The sequence below is a fragment of the Scylla paramamosain genome, chromosome 6, assembly GCF_035594125.1.
Source record: "Scylla paramamosain isolate STU-SP2022 chromosome 6, ASM3559412v1, whole genome shotgun sequence".
Classification (NCBI taxonomy): Eukaryota; Metazoa; Arthropoda; class Malacostraca; order Decapoda; family Portunidae; genus Scylla; species Scylla paramamosain.
Window position 1 is genome coordinate 4,327,501 of NC_087156.1, and position 10,030 is coordinate 4,337,530.

Consider the following 10,030-nt stretch of genomic DNA (forward strand, 5'->3'; position numbering starts at 1 on the left):
CACACACACACACACACACACACACACACACACACACACACACACACACACACACACACACACACATATATGCAACGGGAAAAGAAAAAAAATTAACCGAGAAAAAAACACACACACACACACACACACACACACACACACACACACACACACACACACACACACACACACACACACACACACACCCAACAGAAAGAAAGAACGAAAGAAGTCAAAGAAACTCTAACTAGGGAACTTCCAGCACAGCACCACCACCAGGATGAAGTGAACTCCTCTATTTGAGCAAATGTATATATTTTCTTTTACCTCAGACATTCATAAGTGACTTGGCGCGCTGTAAAAGACCAGAAGGAATGTTTGTCTTTTTGTTACTTATTCTTGTGGTCAAACAAAACGCCACATTAAAAAGAGAATGAAGGTTATAGTTGGAATTTCCAGAAAGAGGGAATGAGGGAGGGGAAGGAGACACTGAGGAATGGAGTGAAGAAAAGGAAAGGTGAGAGAGAGAGAGAAGTGAGAGTGAAGAACTTGCTGAACGAAAGAGAGGGAACGAAAGAGACAGTGAAAGAATAAGGGAGAGATTAGAAGAGGCAGTGACAGAGGAAGGGAAGAGTGAAGGAGATATAGGAGGAGGGACGACTGAAGGAGGCAGAGGAGGAGGGAAGACTGAAGGAGACAGAAGGGAAGGATTGAAGGAGGCAGTGAGGGAGGAGGAAAAGGGAAACAAAGTCAGGGAAAAGGAGAGAGAGAGAGAGAGAGAGAGAGAGAGAGAGAGAGAGAGAGAGAGAGAGAGAGAGAGAGAGAGAGAGAGAGAGAGAGAGAGAGAGAGAGAGAGAGAGAGTCAAGGAATAAAGAAGCAGAAAAGGAGGAGGGAGGAAAAAAGAATGATACAGAGGAAAAAGAACGTTTGTGGTGGTGGTGGTGGTGATGGTGGTGGTGGTGGTGGTGGTGGTGGTGGAAGAAAGAACAATGAAGACCAAAACTTTTATGCAGCGAAACTTTACAATACGAAGCGTGGTGAGGGAATAACGTAGTATCAGGCTGAGGCAGAACCCACAAAGCCACGGCCATGAATGTTCAAGAGCTTTACTTAGGCACGCACGTTCAAACCGCTGCCGGGAAGGGTGTACGTGTGTGTGTGTGTGTGTGTGTGTGTGTGTGTGTGTGTGTGTGTGTGTGTGTGTGTGTGTGTGTGTGTGTGTGTGTGTGTGTGTGTGTGTGTGTAGTTTTTCTTATGTTATTATGCTTGCTTTGGGCTCAGCTGTTACCCTTCTACAAGATGTTATTATTTTTTTCTTATTTAAGTTTTATAAAAAGATTGTAACTTTTGTATTACTCGTGTTTTTGCAAAGAAACTACTACTACTACTACTACTACTACTACTACTACTACTACTACTGTGTGTGTGTGTGTGTGTGTGTGTGTGTGTGTGTGTGTGTGTGTGTGTGTGTGTGTGTGTGTGTGTGTGTGTGTGTGTGTGTGTGTGTGTGTGTGTGTGTGTGTGTGTGTGTGTGTGTGTGTGTGTGCGTGCGCGCGCTTCATGTTATATCTATCATGGTTTTAGTGGAACATCGAACACCGTGGGTCTGAAACGGTAAAGCTCCTCCTGCTGCTGCTGCTGCTGCTGCTTCTTATCTTCCTCTTCCTTATAATCGTCTTCCTCCATGCTTCTTTGCTTCCTTTCCTTTCCTTTACAATTTTCCACCTTTACTATTCTCCGCCACCTACAATGACCTCTCTCTCTCTCCCTCAATGCTCCTTTTTCTCCTCATCTATACCACCATCACCATCACCTCTTCCTCCTCCTCCTCTAGGTTGTTGCTGCTCTTTCACCAACTTCTCCTCAGCTTTAGCGGCTTGACACATCGAAGGGACCTCAACACTGCGCCATAACCGTGCCACGACGGATATCAGACTTGAAAAGACGCGTGAAGAGAAGCAACGTGTGTTTTTCAGGGAGCATTATGGCGTGTCAATGTTTTCACAGCAGTACTTCTCTTCCCTTTCTTCCCTGCCTGCCTGTGTGTGTCTGTGTGTATTTCTCTCTCTCTCTCTCTCTCTCTCTCTCTCTCTCTCTCTCTCTCTCTCTCTCTCTCTCTCTCTCTCTCTCTCTCGTCCGTATTCAGAAACGCTTTGCTCTCTCACCACGACTGTTTCCGAAGGCCACAGATATGAATAGCCGCGTTTTCAAGAGTGTTTCTCCTGTTAATAATGTATAAATTTTTGTTAATCTGTCACTACAACCCTAAAAACATCCTTAAAAACCCGTGTAACTTCAATCAGAGCCTTTTGAAAGTAGTGGAGGTGTGGGCAGAAGTGTTTCAGAATATGGTTCTCTCTCTCTCTCTCTCTCTCTCTCTCTCTCTCTCTCTCTCTCTCTCTCTCTCTCTCTCTCTCTCTCTCTCTCTCTCTCTCTCTCTCTCTCTGTTTTCCTTTCGTGTTCCGTTCAGTCTGTGTCTCGAATGGAGTGACTCAGTGAGTTTTTCTTTAATTTACTCAAAAAGAATGGAAAGAAAAGGAATATAGAAAACTGTACATACTGATTTTGTTGAGAACTTTGAGAATGCAAGGAGGTGAGCGAGAAAGCAGCAGCACGTGAAAGTAAAAATAGCATGTGAAAATAGAGGGAAGAAATGAAGATAAATAGGGCAAGGATTACACTGAATACAGAAGATGAAGGAGATTAGGGGAAAAAAGGAACGCAGGAAATATATGAAGGAGAGAGAAAAAGAAAATCGCCAGCCACCAAAGCTTTGAGAGAGAGAGAGAGAGAGAGAGAGAGAGAGAGAGAGAGAGAGAGAGAGAGAGAGAGAGAGAGAGAGAGAGAGAGAGAGAGAGAGAGAGAGAGAGAGAGAGAGAGAGAGAGAGAGAGAGAGAGAGAGAGAGAGAGAGAGAGAGAGAGCCACACCCACACCTTCAGGCAACCGACAGAGAGAGAGAGAGAGAGAGAGAGAGAGAGAGAGAGAGAGAGAGAGAGAGAGAGAGAGAGAGAGAGAGAGAGAGAGAGAGAGAGAGAGAGAGAGAGAGAGAGAGAGAGAGAGAGAGAGAGAGAGAGAGAGAGAGAGAGAGAGAGAGAGAATTTCTTCTTTCAATACCCAGTGGTTTGAATATAGAAAGAATTAGCAAGACTTATAATTTATAATACAAGGATTATTTCATTAATTACACAAGCAAAAGTAAAAATAAAGTTAGAATTTAAATTAAAACATTAAATCAAATACAACGGAGGTTAGTGCCCGAGAGATCGTGTGTGTGTGTGTGTGTGTGTGTGTGTGTGTGTGTGTGTGTGTGTGTGTGTGTGTGTGTGTGTGTGTGTGTGTGTGTGTCATACCTGTCCTGTCCCTCCCCGCTCACAGGTATGGGCGCCTGCAGGTTTACTTTAAAAGGATTCTCTCTCTCTCTCTCTCTCTCTCTCTCTCTCTCTCTCTCTCTCTCTCTCTCTCTCTCTCTCTCTTAGTCGTGATGGTAGTATAAACATTTTCTTCCAATGTTATCTGCTTTTTCATTTCCTTCAACTATCTCTCTCTCTCTCTCTCTCTCTCTCTCTCTCTCTCTCTCTCTCTCTCTCTCTCTCTCTCTCTCTCTCTCTCTCTCTCTCTCTCTCTCTCTCTCTCCCCCCTCATTAATCATTACCTGATCATGACTCGGAATTACACACGGGCATCAATCACCATTAGTGGCCCCGGATTCGTATTAAGGAAGTGGGGTAGATAATGCCTTGCCTCGACCACCACATTATTTTCCCTTGAAACGCTCCATGCTTCTACTCTACAGTCAGTCCCCACCCAAGCACACGCGTACGTACACATTAACGGTGCATCTGTAGCCAAGGTTACGTGGGGTGTGTTTAGAAGTGTTTCCTTGATGTTGGATAGTATATAAAGATGAAGGCAAGGCAAAGGATGACTGAAGTAGAGGATGAAGAGGCTGAAAGATGAAGAGTTTATGTTGTAGGGGATGCAGTTGTGGTATAATGTAAGAGCAATTAACGTTTTCCTTTATCTCTTCCACGCTGAAGAAGGAGTGGAGTCTAGGAGAGGATAGGGGAAAGGAAAAGGAAGGAAAAGGAAGAAAAAGAAGGGAGGAAAAAACGGTGGTTGAAAAGACAGGATCGAGAAAGGGATAAGGAAAAATGGAAGGGAGAAAGGAAGGGAAAGAGCGAACACAGATTGGAAGGACAGGAGTGAACAAAGGAAGGGAAGGAAAAATGGAAGGAAGAAAAGAAGGAATAGAATGAACACAGGATGAAAAGACAAGTTAGGAAAGGAACGGAAGGAAAAGTGGGAAAAAGTGAACACAGGATGAAAAGACAAGAGTGAGAAAAGGAAAGGAATAAAAAATTAAAGAAAGAAAGAAGGGAATAAGTGAACATAGGATGAAAAGACAAGAGTGAGAAAAGGAAGGGAAGGAAAATGGAAGGAAGAAAGGACAAGGGCTGGCTGAGGTTCACTCCCCCATCTGATGAGCGCTGGGGTGCCGAGAAATGCTTTCCCTTAAACGGGTGAAGTTAAGTGTGGGTCTTGTCTGCCCAAACTGTACCCTTCCTTCCTTCCTCCTCCCTCTCCTCTCCCTCCACCATTCGCTAGCCTGGCCGCGTCCTGCCTCCTCCACCTCCACTCAGCGGCCCTCACCTCAGGATCCTTGGACAAAAGTTACCAGATTTCCCACTTTCCTTATAGTTTTTCCCTCCAGACTTTAGCGTTATGGGGCAGTATATTTTCACTTGGCCGTACGTATGCCCTCCACCGCCGACAGCCTTAAGGGGATTACAGTCTTTAAAAAAAAGTTACCTGATTTTCCTTCCTTCCCTTACGGCGGTAGTTTTATCTGGAGGCTTAAGAGTGCGAGAGGGTTAATACATTTTCACCATTTTTACCGTGATTTCCAGGCGCGTTAAGAAGCTTTAGGTGGGGGAAAAATTGACTTGATTTCCTACTTCCCTTACAGTTTTACCTCCGGGCGTCTCCAAGACTGGAATTTTACGTGTTCATTGTCAAAGGTCCGGGAGGGAAGAAGCCAGACTGACAGGATGGACCCTTCCCTCCTCCTCCTCCCATCCCCTCCACACTCTGCCAGACACCCCTCGCAGGCATTCCTCCTCCAAGCCTGTGGTGGTGGTGGTGGTGGTGAAGACCGTCATTCACTCCCAGGAACATCAGATTCTCTCTCTCTCTCTCTCTCTCTCTCTCTCTCTCTCTCTCTCTCTCTCTCTCTCTCTCTCTCTCTCTCTCTCTCTCTCTCTCTCTCTCTCTCTCTCTCAGTTATTACCCTGCCATCGTTCCAGCATCGCCTCACCTTCACTCACAACCTCCCTTGCCTGTTCGACTGTTTCCTCACAACAAAAAGCGGTCTGTCCTGCACGGGCTGCACCGCCGCGTCGCCCGGCTGTCCCTCGCGAGGCTCTATGATTTAATCACGTGCTTGCTGCTCCGCCAACACTGATTACGCCCCCTTTATACGGTAATGTTGCCCTGTTCATGATGTTGTCAATGCAGGTCTGCCGTTGTTCTGCGGTAATTCCCGGCATCCAGGATCATGGCGTCGTGTTAGCAAGGGCCATCCGGCCGCTGGAAGCATGTCGTCATCACCAGAACGAGTTCTTTGTTGAATCTCACTCCAGTAATTTATTTGAGCGAGTTTGTTCGACCGTCATTGAGACGACCTAACAATACCCTGCCGGTGATGCAAGGCAGCGATGATGCCCACTGTGCCCAAGCAGCGATCACCCGTGGGACACAGCAGCATGAGGGACACAGCAGCATGACGGATACAACAGCATGAGGGCACAGCAGCATGAGGGAGACAGCAACATGAGGGACGCAGCAGCATAAGGGACACAGCAACATGAGGGACACAGCGGCATGAGGGCTACAGCGCCTGCCGCGAGCACAACAAACCAGACACACATTATCTATAATGAGTCTGGACTGTGGTCAGGGTGTCCGAGGCGCGCAGGGTTTGCTGTGACGAGTCCTGACCAAGACACGCGCCACACTCAGCAAGCTCCAGGTCACTCTTATTGTCGATGTGCGATCTCAAGTCTTCTCAAAACTAAAGACGAGCAGTTAAACATAAACAAAAAAAGTATCACATGTACGAAGATTTAAAAAAAAAAGTAAACCACGAAAAATCATAAAAACCACGACAAACCATCCAGCCGTAACTCAACTGACAGTCCACAGTGTATATCCCGGATAAGAGTTCCTGGCGAGAAGTCCCGCCGAGAGACTCACAAGCAGGCGCCCCTGGTGTGCACCTGTCCAGGCCGGGGTCACCTACCGCCCCTCAACACTGACACCACTGACAGTCTCGGTACAGAGCCAAACAATATTACAAGTATTACAAGATACGAAAAGATACACTGTCGAACGAAGCACGAAATGCGCCACTGTGACAGGGGCATCTTGCTGCTCCTCGCGGCAGGAGGACGCGAGCCTGAGCAGCGAGAGGCATGACGGCGCGGCGGGAACCACGTACCGGCGAGAGAGAGTCCCGCACCGCAACACTGACACAGACACACAGCCGGCTCCGCCACGGCCACACCAGCACTGACGACCCGGTCTGGCTGCCTCAGCGCTACCCCTGCCGCCGTCCGTCCTTCTCCCCGCCACCCCTCCCCCTACACTTGGCCCCTCCTTCCCGGCGCAACCTCCTTCCTCGTCCACGTCACCAGGGATCGTGACCACGGCCCACCACTGCGCCTCTTGTCTCCGACGCTGAAAGTGCGCAGGGTGACGAGAATGAAGATGTCGAGAAGTCATCACCTATTTCATGCCCAGCCCCTCGTGTGTTCCTGCTGTCATCAACTCGTCACTACTCCAGTCCCACCTCTCACCTGACATGGCGTTGCCTCACCCACCATCAATCAATCAATCTTGCATATTCATAAGATGTGTGTGTGTGTGTGTGTGTGTGTGTGTGTGTGTGTGTGTGTGTGTGTGTGTGTGTGTGTGTGTGTGTGTGTGTGTGTGTGTGTGTGTGTGTGTGTGTGTGTGTGTATATGTTCTCCCACTCTCCTAACACACAAACACACAAGTCTCCGGCCACACCATCCGCGAATCCCCACGATGAGCATCCTGAGCCAGCCCACCTAGCCTCAGCCACGCGCGGCCCGTGACACCGTAACACCTGCATGACCTGCCCAGTAGTGCTCCGCCACGCCCCGTCTTCTGGGAGATGGAACGAGACGGTTATAAGCTGAAGCGAGAGGGTAACTTTCTTTTGCTTGCTATTAAGATCCCTTACAACGCTTGGTCATCCTTCCCTCACCTGGCCAACGTTTAACCACCACCGCAACTTATAAAATCCATACAAAAACAATATCCTTACCACACAGAGTATTACTAAGAAGCCTTTTTTTTTTTTGGCGAGGTTTTCCGTCACCTTCTCAGACACATAAGAAAATCATAAGGTAAACATACAGAGGAGCCTGCAATCCAAACGTCCTTTTCCGCGCTGCATTAAGTCATTCAAAGCACGAGGAGGAAGACAGGGAAGGAGATGAGTAGGAAGGAGAGGAGAGACTGAGAATGAGGATAAGTGGAATGAGGAGTATGAATGGAGGAGAAGAAAGAAGAGGCGGAAAGACGGGAAAAAGAGGAAAGAGAGCAGCAAGGAAAGGAGAGTTAGAAGAGAGGGAAAGATGAAAATGTGAGATAAATAAGTAGAAGAAAGGAGACAGACAGGAAAAAAAGAAAAAAAAACAGAAAGAGGAGAGCGGAGGAGAGAAACGAGTGGGAAAGGGAGGAAAGATGCAGAAGAAAAGGGATGTGTGGTAGAGATTGGGAAGAAAGATAGAGATAATTAGGAAGGAGAGGAATGGAAGGATGGAGAGAAAAGAATGGGAAATAGGACACAAGAAAGATCAATGAAAAGATAAGAGAGAGAGAGAGAGAGAGAGAGAGAGAGAGAGAGAGAGAGAGAGAGAGAGAGAGAGAGAGAGAGAGAGAGAGAGAGAGAGAGAGAGAGAGAGAGAGAGAGAGAGAGAGAGAGAGAGAGAGAGAGAGAGAGAGAGAGAGAGGAGGAAGGAGGGAAGATGGTGAAGAGAAGCAACAGTAAGGAAATAAGAGTAGAGGAGAAGGAAAAGTGAGAAAAAAAAGGAGAAGGGAAAGGTTTTATCAGCCTGCCCTCCTCTCCTCCTCTCCTCTCGGCCGTGGCTGGAAAATACGTTTAATATCATCTAGATACATGAAATTCCTTGCCTCAGGAATTTACAATGATAAAATCCACGAGTTGGTTTATTACCTTTAGACTGTCCTTCTCCGACACCACCACCACCACCACCACCACCACCACTTTCACTGTTACCTTCACCAACACAGCTACTTGTATTTCCACCACAAGCTACAGTCACCACAATGCACAGCGAACCTTTCTCCCTCTCTTCCTTCTCCATCCCGTTTTCTTTTTCCTTCCCCATCTCCTCGTCCCAGCATCCACCAGCCTTACTCTCATCTCCATCCCTCCTCCACTCAGCGTCCACATACCGATCCAAGTATATCGTGCACACATTTCCTCATCATTCTGTTGTTTACTGCCAGTCATAACGCCTCATATTGCTCCATTCCTTGCGTGTGTTTTCCCTGCCTTCTATTCCCTTCTCTCGTCCCTTTTACCGGCAGTTAGTGCGGGGAAGTGTCACCAAACAGCTGAGGAAGATGCTACGTAAATGTTTGTTGCTGTGTGTTGTACTTAGTAATCTTTTGTAAAATACTGATAAGAAAATAATCAATGAAACGCCTTCTCACTTTTTTTTCATATTTTTCTCCATTCTTTTCACAATTTTCCAATCCCTTCATCATCACACTTATTTCTTCAGTCTTCCACACCACTCTCATCGACTCCACTAGTGCTTACTACTCCGTCCTTTGCTTACTGTTGAATCCTCCACCTCACTACCTGGCCTCTGCTCGTATCCATCATCACACCTCCTCTGTCACCTCATCCCGGCTACAGTTCCCTTGCTGTTCTCCGCACCACTCATCTGATCCACTTCCACTTATTACTACGTTCCTTGTTTCCTGCTAAATCGTATACATCACTTTCTGGCCTCTACTCTGCCCCTCTTCCTAGTAATTCCGAGGAACGCGTGTAAAACAGATTTGTATGCCTTTCACCTTCGTCATGGCATTTTCTCTTTTTCTACATTGCCGGCATCCATTACATCGCTTTCATTTTCATTCCCTTTTGAAATCCGATTCAGAGTTTTCTTAATTGAAGTAGGACTGCTCGCTCTCTCTCTCTCTCTCTCTCTCTCTCTCTCTCTCTCTCTCTCTCTCTCTCTCTCTCAGCTCTCAATACCCAGACTTCTTCTTCTTCCTCTTCCTCCTCCTCCTCCTCCTCCTCACACACGGTCACACTTTCGCAAGACGCTCCCCCCCCCGCACCTCGCCACTCCTCGCTTTACGCCTGAGTGGCTTTCCCTCCGTTATTTGTTCGTAACTCGGAGGATATATGAAAAATCAACAACAGGTATGGCATGGTTATACCTCTCCCCCCCCCTCCCTCTCTCTCTCTCTCTCTCTCTCTCTCTCTCTCTCTCTCTCTCTCTCTCTCTCTCTCTCTCTCTCTCTCTCTGGCCATGTGAAGTCGATACGCCAAATGCTGCAGTGCCGAGAGAGAGAGAGAGAGAGAGAGAGAGAGAGAGAGAGAGAGAGAGAGAGAGAGAGAGAGAGAGAGAGAGAGAGAGAGAGAGAGAGAGAGAGAGAGAGAGAGAGAGAGAGAGAGAGAGAGAGAGAGAGAGAGAGAGAGAGAGAGACTTTGCCTTCCCTCCCCTTCCTCATTCATAGGTCCTTCCCCCTCTCCCCTCCTCTCCCTCCCTGCATTCATCCCCTCTCCCCTCCTCGTCTCATTCCATTCATTGCCCCCTCGATAGAAGCGCTGAAGGTAAATACAGGTGATAATGGTCCAATTAGCAATGAGAGAGAGAGAGAGAGAGAGAGAGAGAGAGAGAGAGAGAGAGAGAGAGAGAGAGAGAGAGAGAGAGAGAGAGAGAGAGAGAGAGAGAGAGTAATAAAATATAAGAGAAAAA

At 47.4% G+C, this 10,030-nt stretch overlaps 1 protein-coding gene across 1 annotated transcript in view; it reads right to left on the reverse strand.

Annotated features, from left to right (window-relative positions):
- Window positions 1–6,576, reverse strand: part of LOC135101236 (uncharacterized) — an 18,429-nt gene extending 11,853 nt beyond the window's left edge. Inside the window, exon 1 of the mRNA XM_064004903.1 lies at window positions 6,478–6,576. The gene's annotated coding sequence lies outside the window, so the exon portion shown is untranslated. The remainder of the gene's footprint in view (window positions 1–6,477) is intronic.
- Window positions 6,577–10,030: the final 3,454 nt, after the last annotated feature.